Consider the following 10,741-nt stretch of genomic DNA (forward strand, 5'->3'; position numbering starts at 1 on the left):
AGAAACACCAGTTCTCTCACTAGAGTACAACGCTTTCTCAAAAACATGACAGGCCATTAGCTCAGGGTAGCGATCATGCAGCTTATCGGTCACAGTGCGCACAAGAGCATCAGGTCCCCCTCTCGTCACAGAGCCTGTCCGTGGTGTCTCCACTCCACTCTGTGCCCCATCCCGTTCCTTAGAGTCAGCACACGGATATCTCCTACTGCGACAGCATGTAATGTTGGAGGCGTTGGAAGTCCTGATCCATCCATTCGGAGCAGGAGACTGTGTTTTGATGCAAATGTGGAAAGAATCGAAGCTGCAACGTGAGTGGGAAGGACTGTTCCAAGTGCTCCCGACTCCTGAGATGGCAAGAAGAACGGCTGAGAAAAGTGCCTGTTCTCGTCCTGGTCTCCATTCTGCCAACCTGCTCCTTTTCATTCCTTCTTTCTGCTTCTTTATTGATGACATAACTTCGTCACATCGTGTTGCCTTCCTTTTTGTTTTTTTTTTTTTTTTTTATCTTGAGGGCAGGCTCCCCTCCTATACCCTTCTCTCCACAGCAGTTCTTTTCAAAACAACTTTTCATTGGTCAAACAACTTTGCAAATAACAGTAACAGTAAACACCCAGAAACTTCCATGCCTCAATGGCTGGAGAACAAGAAACCCGAGACTGCATGCAGCCTCTTGAATCACCCTTCTCTGTTCCCTCTAAACTCTTTTACATTCCTGATGGCCTCATCGAGAAGAGTCTAGTGTTAGGGTGGTGTTAGTGTCTAGTGTGGGGCTTTCCAACCCCCATGGCCACCCTCCCAAATCTTCCCCTTCTTTATTAATATCAACCATTTTCTTGACATGAATTACCACTCCATATATAATACTTCCAATTAGGTGGTAAATTCTTCCTTGCCCTCCCATCACCACATAGCCACCAATACCCTATACCTAATTTTCACCCACTTTCCAAAGTTCCATCCACTCCAGACTCCTTATCAGGGTCGTATGCTACTTGGATAGTAATATTACAAAATGACCTTAAATTGGCTAGATTATATCCCCCTGCATTTACAGTTTTTGAACAGTCGGGTTCCCGACCAAAACTAAGCCCCAGATCACGCAAGATCTTTTGTTCGCTGCCATCATTGACCCCCATACACCGACTTTTAACAGTAACGTTTCCCGTGCTTGTAAAGCAAATTTCGGTCCCTCAGGGAGGGTATAATTTACCCTTTCCACTCCCCAACATTGAGCGGACCACTTCTGATTAGTCTATATAATGCATTGTTCCAATTTCTGGAGGGTATCCCATATAGCGGGATTTCCATATTGCCCCTCGGAAGTGCAGTACATATCCAACAGTCAGATAAATTTAAAGATAGGGCGACTCTTTCAGGTATGTTTACATTCGAGTTTTCCTTCCATGCTTTAGCTGATACAATAGTTACAAGCAATGTCCAAAGTCCATACGTGTTGCCTTTTCAATTTCAACTTATTGGGTCCCATCGTTTCAAGTGTCCATGGACCTTGCATTGACTTCTTGATTCTCATGTGGTGAATCCAAGCAGGTTGTTCATTAATTTTTACTGCGGTGTATGATGTAAGCAGCACCTGAAAGGGTCCTTCCCATTGGGGTTCCAAAGTTTTTTTCTGCAAGAGACTTTACATATATAGATGTATAATCTCCAGGTTGTACATTGTGTATAGGTCTATCCAAAATGCTACTCCGGGTTCCAGCTACATATTTTCCAATTTTGTCTAATTGTTTCCCTAATGCCACCATATAGGATGTCATAATTTTGTCTCCTGCTTGTGCGGACATCCCCTTCTGTATTCCATAGGGTTGTCCATACAGGATTTCAACAGGGCTCAGTCCCTCCTTTGCTCTTGGCCTTGTTCGTATGCATAAGAGAGCCAAAGGAAGAGACTGAGGCCAGGCCAGATTCGCTTCCTGTCCCAACTTTACAATCTGTTGTTTGATCAAGTGGTTCATCTTTTCTACCTGGCCACTTGACTGAGGGCGATATGGGGTATGAAGTTATCAATCTATACCTAGATGGCGGCTGATTTGTTGCACTATTCTTGAAATGAAAGGCGGTCCCCTGTCAGAGGATATAGTAGCTGGTACCCCAAAACATGGTATTATTTCCTGTATTAGTATTCTTACCACCTCCCTAGCCTTGGCTGTTCTGGTAGGAAACGCCTCCGGCCAACCTGAAAAGGTGTCAGTTAATACCAACATGTATCGGTACCCCCCTTTTCTTGGGAGTTCCAAAAACTCAATCTGCCATTGTTGTCCAGGCCCATTACCTTTTCCAATTTGGCCTATCCCTAATTTTGGAGTATTTTTGGGATTAGTCTGGAGGCAAAGGTCACACTGCTGAGTCAGTTGTCTCGCAGTGGTTCCTTGCTACAATTTCTCTGATCCAATGTTTATATAAGGCTTCAGTCCCCCAGTGCCTCTTTCTATGTTCCTCTCTTATCAAGGGCCATATCATATAAGAGGGAATAATCATTTTCCCTTGGGGTAAGAGCCCACCCTTCCTCATTATAGGAACCTGCTAGATCAGTAATTAATTTCTGATCTTCCTTGGTATATTTGGGCTTACCTTCTAGGGAGATTTGCCCACTGGGGATCAGGGCCCCTTCTGTTTTTACCTCCCTTTTGGCTGCATGTTTTGCCTCTCTGTCTGCCAGCTCATTTCCTTTTTCCAATTCTGAGTTTGCTTTTTGGTGTGCTCTGATGTGCACGATTGCCACTTTCTCAGGGAGTTGAAGTGCTTCCAACAACTTCAAGATTACTTTTGCATGCTTGATATTTTTGCCATGCAAATTCAGTAATCCCCTCTCCTTCCAGATCACTCAATACGCATGTACAACCCCAAAGGCATATTTTGAGTCTGTACAGATGTTTTTGATTTTGTCTTGGGCCAATTCCAAGGCTCGGGTCAGATCAATTATTTCCACCTTTTGTGCAGAGGTGTTCGCAGGTAAAGGCCCGGATTCTACTGCCTCTTTACAAGTGGTAGCTGCATAACCATTGTGTCGTTTGCCACTTACGACTTAGCTGCTCCCATAAGTGAACCAGTTTTCTGTGTCTTCCATAGGATTGTCTTTCAGATCTGGACGGCACGAATATACTGCTTTGATGGTTTCCAGACAGTTGTGATGCACTGGGTCCCTTGTGTTCCCACTGAGAAAAGAAGCTGGATTGACAATGTTGGTGACTACAATTTCCACATCATCCTGTTCCACCACTGTAGCCTGATATTTCAAAACTCTTTGTGGGGAGAGCTAATGTCCACCTTTTGCTTCCAGTACTGCAGATACCGTATGGGATGCTAACACGGTTATTTTCTGGCCCAAGGTAAATTTTTGGGCCTCCTGGATGTTTAGTACTATGGCCGCAACCGCTCACAAACATCCAGACCATCCCTTTGCAGTTGTGTCCAATCGTTTGGAGAAATAAGCAACTGCCCTACGGTATGGGCCCAGGTCTTGTGCTAATATTCCCAGGGCAATCCCCTGCTTCTCGTGGGAAAAAAGGTAAAATGGCGTACTCACATCTGGGAGTCCCAAAGTTGGAGCTGACGTCAGGGCCTTCTTCAGTAGCTTGAAAGCTTGTATTGCTTCCTTGTTCCATTGAAGGCATTTCTGTTCAGTAGTCGTGAGTGCATACAGGGGTTTAACAAGCAGTCCGTAATTCTAAATCCATAGATGGCACCACCCGCTCATACCCAAAAAGGTCCATAGTTCCTTCACTGTTTGTGGTCTTGGAGTTTGGAATATTGCCTCTTTTCGAGCCTGTCTCAAGGTCCTTTCCCCAGCACTGATTTCATATCCCAAATAGGTTACCTGTTGTTGTACTACTCGGGCCTTTCTCTTAGATACCCTGTACCCTTGGAGTCCGAGAAAGTCTGGCAGATTCACCGCCCAAGTCAGGCAGGTGTCCCTTGTTCTAGCAGCAGTCAGAATATCATCAACATATTGCAGCAATTTCCCTTCTCCTGGTGGGGCCTCCCAGGATTCAAGATCTTTCGCTAACCGATTTCCAACTATTGTGGGGCTATTCTTGAAGCCTTGGAGTAACACCGTCCAGGTGAGTTGGGTCCTACGCCCACTCTTGGGGTTTTCCCATTCAAATGCAAATCTTTTCTGGCTGGCTTCATGGAGAGGGAGGCAAAAGAAGGCATCCTTTAAGTCAAAAACTGTAAACCAGGCTAGTTCTGGTGTTAATACAGTTATTTATTGCCCGTAGATCCTGGACCACCCTATATGACTCATCCGGCTTGTGGACAGGTAATATAGGGGTATTAAAATTGGATTCACATTCCCTCAACAATCCTACTTACACTTTTATTACTGGTCGAATTCCTTCCCTATCTTCCTGCTTTAGAGCGTACTGCTCGATCCTCACTGGCTGCTTTCCCTCCTTGAGTCGAATCTCAACACGTGGGGCATTTTTAGCTCTCCCAGGTTCATCAGTAGCCCATACGCCTGGGTATACCTGGTTTACGACTTCTTCATTAACTTGTCCTTCCATTGGCAGGTTGACTAGGGCTAAACTCATTACCTGTATATATTGTTGATCCTTTACCTCCAGAGTAATCTCCCCTTTTTCAAATTTTATTACTGCTCCTAATTGCTCTAATAAATCTCTACCTAAGAGTGCCCTTGGGGAGTTAGGCATATATAAAAATCTGTGTATGCCCCGTTGTTTCCCTAACTTGTACTTCAAAGGTTGACAAAAATAAGCCTTTTCAGGTCGATCGGTTGCACCTTTTACCCTAACATAATCATTCCCTAAAGCCATTAATGCTTGATTTAGAACTGAATATGTTGCCCCCATACCAATAAGAAATTTCACTTCCGTTTCTCCCCTATCTTCATTATAACCAGTGGAGGATCCGTTAGGGTAGATTCCCCAGGTCCCCGTTATTTCTGCCAAAATCAGGGGCTGATTACCCTAGGAAAAGGCTAGTCAGTTTGTTCTCTGAATCCGAGAGATCTGGGTCCGAATTTTTTTTATTTATTTTTTTTTCCATTACATTTCAAAGTTGGTCCAAAAATTCCATGGGGGTTTCTTTTGGACCTTGTTGGAAGCATATTCTCAATTCCCAATTCAAACAGATTCGAGTATTAACTTAACTTCATAATTTTCAGGATGATTAGGGTCTCAGTGGGGTCGGTCAGGGGAATGCAATTGTCAACAGTTCCCTGAGCGGTCCCATTGGCAATCTGAGCTTGCACATGAACTCAGGTTGTTTTAAGAGTTAACTGCTTTTCTGTTTCCATAACAACTCTCTGGGACACATCATGATCCCTTTGCCCCAGAGGGCTAACACCTGTGATTTTGAGATCTCAGCCTGGGGCTGAGACAGAGCTTTTAAAACTCCTACATCCTCTTTCCCTGCTCATTCAACTTTAAACACCTTTAACACCTTCAACAACCCTTTTATCACTTCCTTTATCTTTCTCCAGCCTGTACTTTTCTAATGCCAACACCAAAGGCTCAGTCAAGGGCCAATTAACTCCGCTCCTTTTCTCTCTAAGATGCTGAAACAACATATCTGTATACTACATTTCATCCTATTTTCCTTCTCTCCTCAAAGGACTTTATTGACTGTAATGAAGGACATATTGACCGTAATACGGTGTTATGATTAATAGTTCCATTGTGGGGCCACTCCTCTCCATCCTCTAGTTTATAAAGTGGCCACCACTGATTACAATATTTGATAACAGTTCTTTTACTCTCTGTCCCCCCTCTTCCCATTATATCCCTCCAATGTGTTAGTATACATTCTAGGGGGCTTTTCCGCGGGATTTCTTTGCTTTGACCTTTTCCCATTCTAATCTATAGCAGTTAATATTCCACCATTTTCCTAGGAGCTCGTTACTAGTCAATCCCAATCCCTCCAAAATCCACAATATATAGAGATACACAAGTAAAATCAGACCACTGTAAATTAACTGCCTGTAGACAATTACACTGAGGACATTTAAACCCGACGAGCAGATAATATGCCTGGGCAAATTTTGTTCCCTTAGGCATACACCTCAATAGCAGTTCTTATATTATATTTACATATTCACATATTAACATATGTTTAAAAGAACACTTTAACAAAAATGCCCGGGCCTTTACATATACAACAACATACAGTTATTATTCCAATTAGAATTATTCCCCAGAAGCTGCAAACATTATGCCAGTTACCATTAAAGCTCGCCTACCCTCCTCCCGTCTCTTCTATGATCTTCAGGATGTTCCTTGTGGTTCCTAGAACCAGGGTATGGCAGCTTCTACTCAAAACCCCTTTTGGCCGCTCTATCGGCCACCTCCGTTTGGCCACTCTACCGGCCACCTCCCAAGATGCCTTCAGGGTTCATGTTGCACGCTAGACATCTCTATGCGGCTTATCGACCTCCCCAGCCAATTGGCTTACCTTAATTAAGGTGTACCGTTTGCCCGCAACCACAGGAACTTCCTGTATCCCTGCAGTGAGCGGCTGGGAGAGGAGCTCCTCTGAGAGAGAAAAAGGGGCTCGGGGCGCGCCTAGAAGGTCTGCTCCACAGTCGATCCTGCAGCCGAACAGAGTCCTCCTGCCTGGCTCGCCAAACTCATGCGCAGAAAAGACTCCACAACCATAGGGTTGCGATCCTGGGGTGTCATGGCATACCGCTACTTGTGTTTGGGGAGCTGGTCAGAGCACCCACCTCCATTTCTGTTTATGGTGGCTGAGTTTGTTCAAGTAATCCCTGACTTGATACCTGTCCCCTGCTGGTGGTTCTGCGGAGTCTTGCCTTTAGGCACAAAGACCCAGGACCAGCCCTTCAGAAACCCACACTGGCTACTTCTGATCCCTCCGTTGTCCCGCATGTCAGCTGCAGCGCCTTCCCTGGCCCAGGCTCAGTGCTCATCACAGCAATGGCTGACATCCCAGCAGAAGCCAGCCCGCTCTCTTTGGGCGCTACCTCAATGCATGACTTTGCTCACTTTGGCCCCTCCAGCTCTCTCCCCACTCCCGGTGCAAGGATGGAGTGAGAGAGCAGCTGTGTGGTGCTCAGCTGCCCACTGGGCAGCCAGCATGGGGCACGAAGGATTTGAGATAACAGCATCACTGGCGATCACCTGATTTTCACCTACGTAGAAGCAAGCAGCTCCAACGCAGCCGTGTACCTACTGCTCCATGGGATGCTACTATGCAGTCTAACCCCTCATGGTTCTGAACTACCCCTGCTGATAAGGATGTGACCTCCTGTAGCGCTGAGGTGATAGAATCTGCCGGAACATTAGTAATTTGCTCCACTGTAGCGGACGTTTAGTAAAGCATGTTGTGTTAAAGGATAAGGAAGTTTGGCAGGACCTAAACCCCCTTGCGTTCCAACTTGTCCTCAGATATCAGAGGGGCTGGGGGTGGCTGGGTTTGGATTCTGAGCGATGCCCTGTTTGGAACTATAAATCCGGTTGTATTCAATAGACTAAATTATCGTGATCATGGATGCACATATCGTGTAATACACTTTCAGTCTAGTAAATGACTGGTGTAGTTTATTGGAGCAACACGAGCACAGGTTCTTTTGGATTGCCGCTGATGAAGACTCTGTCTGCAAAGCACGTGCAAATACCAAGAATATGACTAACACAACCAGCTACATATACGTTAACTTGTGGAACAACTCTATAGAGAATGTTAGGTTTCCCAGGGAAGCACTCGCTGTAACTGAGGGTTCAGACCTCACCCTGTAGGCATCCCTGTAGGGGGGAAGAGAGGTTCAGCACGGCAGCCTTCGGCTGATGCCAGGAGTCAGCGACGTCCTCCCTACTTGTCTGTGGTGGTGTCTTCCCCAACATTTTCCTCTCTTGAGCCCTTTTTTTACTATGTTCCTGCTTTTAGGTAGTGAGCGACTCAAGTCATATGCGCCTTTGTTGTGACTGGTATACATTTTCCTGGCTTTTGTTTTTGCTCAGGGAAATTCAGAGCGTGTGCTCAGTGAGAGGTAGTTGCACCTTGGAGGCGGGTAGCCTTGGGGATGGAGGTGTATTTTGGCACTGTAGTGAGATTATAATGAGCAAAGTTCATCCAGAGGACATGAGTAGGTTGTCAGTTAGACTCAGGGCTGGCCATGTAATCTATCAGTTCCGTACCATCAGGCTCACTCTAAAATCGTGCTGTTCCTAGCAAAATGGCCCGACGCCCAGGAAGGACGAGGCAGTGGGTTGCTCTAACACGCTGTGGCCAGGGAAGCAAAAGCTTTCCTTCCTCTTGGTTTCACAGCCTAGCAGAGCAGCTTGGTGCCGTGGAGTTTTCTAACCATTCAGTTTTCACACAAAAAAATGACACGTTCAAGCAGTGAAGAAAGAGGGCTGTTTCTTTGGGGAAAGTCCAGCAGAGAGGTTACTCGGCGGGGCCCGAGGGCTGGAGCTGGGCTCAGCACTGAGCACAGCTGCAGCAGCATAGCCAGCCAGCTCTCGGGACACGGGGCCTCCTCTCCCACACCCTCCGGAGCCGGTAACGTAGTGCTTGCAGGCTGAATGTGGAGGAAGTTCTCAGGACCAGGATGGTTTCAGTCACCAGGGAGGAGACCGAAGGGCTGCTGTAGCCCTCCATGCTTCTCAGGGCTGACATGGAAAGGAACAGAGGGCAGCTCAGAGCCTGTATCACTGGGAAGCACGCCCAGGAACCCCTCCTGCCAAGCCCACCCCACCTCCTCAGCTGGGGCAGGGGTCGCAGCTCACTGCCCAGGGTCTTTTCTCCTCCCAGCCAGTTCGTGCTGATACCCCACTGCCCTCACTCACCCTCGATGATGTTCTCTAGCTTCTCCTTGTGCCCATCCACCAAGTGCTGCCCGGCAAGCCCTAGGTACACACAGCCCATCACAGATCCCGCTGGCCAGCTCGCCCCAGACACAGTCCCCCCCTCAACATCCCTGCCGGCTTGGCCATGTGTGCCCAAGTGTGACACCACCCAAGGAGGCTGCGAGGCACTCGCTAAGCTTCCCACCAGCAACCACTGCATGGGCAGGGGGTGGCCGAGGGCAGCAGGGAGCCCTCTCAGGCACTCCAGGCCCACTCTGAGCCGGCAGTGCTCTGCAGCCACGTGGCTGATTCAGCAGCAGCTGGGGCTGCGGCCAAGCTGCTGTGGGGCACAGAGGGCCCATGGGGTTGTGACTCACCAATGAACCTGATGGCCGCCTCTTGCAGGGGCTCCTGGGGGCTCCACAGGTATGGCAGGCTCTGGCACAGGTAGTCATCCACTCTGCTGCTGTGCCCCACCAGCTGGAAGAGAATAGTACATGTGGATGGGGCTGGTGCAGCCTCGCCCCTTGGCCAGGCCAGCCCTGTACGTGGGACTGGCTTCCCCTGCTGGGATAGCCTGATGCAGTGGCTAGAGGCAAGGGTAGCCACCCTGCACCCTGGGCCAGGGCTGGCAGGCCTTGTCTGGGCCAGGTTTTGGGAGCCCTCGGGCAGTTGTCCTTACCAGGCACTTGCCAATCCTCTGTGGCTGCGCTGTCTCCAGCAGGTTCCTGAGCTGCTTCCACTTCAGGAGCTTGGCAGCACCAAGGAGGGCTTCCCGAGAGGCCTGCAGAGCAGCAGAGAGTGGGAGATGAAACCACTGCGCATTGGACAGGCCCTGGTTGTCCTGCACCTTGGCGAGGCTTGGGGGCTTTTCTGGCCCTTGCTGGGGAGGTGCAGCAGCTGGGGAAGGCATCTGCCAGAGGGTTCAGTGCTCGGGCAGAGGTGTGGGGCAACCACCAGCTCTGGCACTTCATGCTGCTGGGGCTGCAGGACAGAAGTCCCCCAGAGCTGCTCATCTGCAGCCAAGGCCAGCAGGCAGGTGAAGCGCTGCAGTCACTGAGGCACCAGGGCAGGAGGCAGCCAGGGACGCCACGCACGGGGACCCCAGCAGGCTGTTCCCTAAGGCCTGGGCTCCAGAGCCCGCCACCGCGGACACAGGGCCAGACCCCTGCCCTGGCTGCGGCTCCCTTCCCAGGCTGGCAGCCATGCTGGCTCCTGCAACCCCTGGCAGGGGCTGCATCCTTCTGCGTGGCCCAGGGCAGCCTGCAGGCCAGGGTTTCTGCAGTGAGCACGCTGGCGGCTCCAGGGTGCTCATGCCCAAGAGAGCAAAGGAGCATTCAGCCTAGGCATCTGGCGGGTCCCTGTGCATAACATGGGGTCGACAACTGTTGGGCACCTCACCACTGGCCTCAGACACCTGCAGGCACAGCTGGGATGCCCGTGAAAACTCTAGTGCCTAGGTATCTGTGGCTACGCAGCACTGCTGAGCACAGCTGGGAGCAGGCAGGGCAGGTCTGGAAAATGTCCGTGCCCACCTTCTTGGCCCCTGACAGCTCTGGGGCTGCAGGAAGCCTCCCAGTGGGCTTTTCTGTGGAGGGCTGCATGCGGGGCTGGATGTGGGGCAGGGAGAGGCCCCTCCGCTCTGGCCCTCTGTGCAGGCGGAGGTGTAGTAGGGGCAAAATGGCTGTGGTGGGCCTGGTGCAGGCACAGAGGGGCTCTGCACCTTTCTTTTGGATTCGGGAGCTTTGGCCCTGAGGTGAGGCACATTCAGAGGGAGCCTTGCTAACAGCCCATGCCCCTAATGCTTAGGCCCTCCTGAGGGGTGTTGCCCCCTCAAGTGAATGCTCAGCTTAGTGTCCCCACCTCAGCCACACGCTGGTCCTGGTCATGCAGGTGGAAGAAGAGGGGGAGGATGGTGCTCTGCACTTGCTTCTTCATCTCCATCTTATGGGTGCCCT

This window comes from Aythya marila (genome assembly GCF_965140915.1).
Source record: "Aythya marila genome assembly, chromosome: Z".
Classification (NCBI taxonomy): domain Eukaryota; kingdom Metazoa; phylum Chordata; class Aves; order Anseriformes; family Anatidae; genus Aythya; species Aythya marila.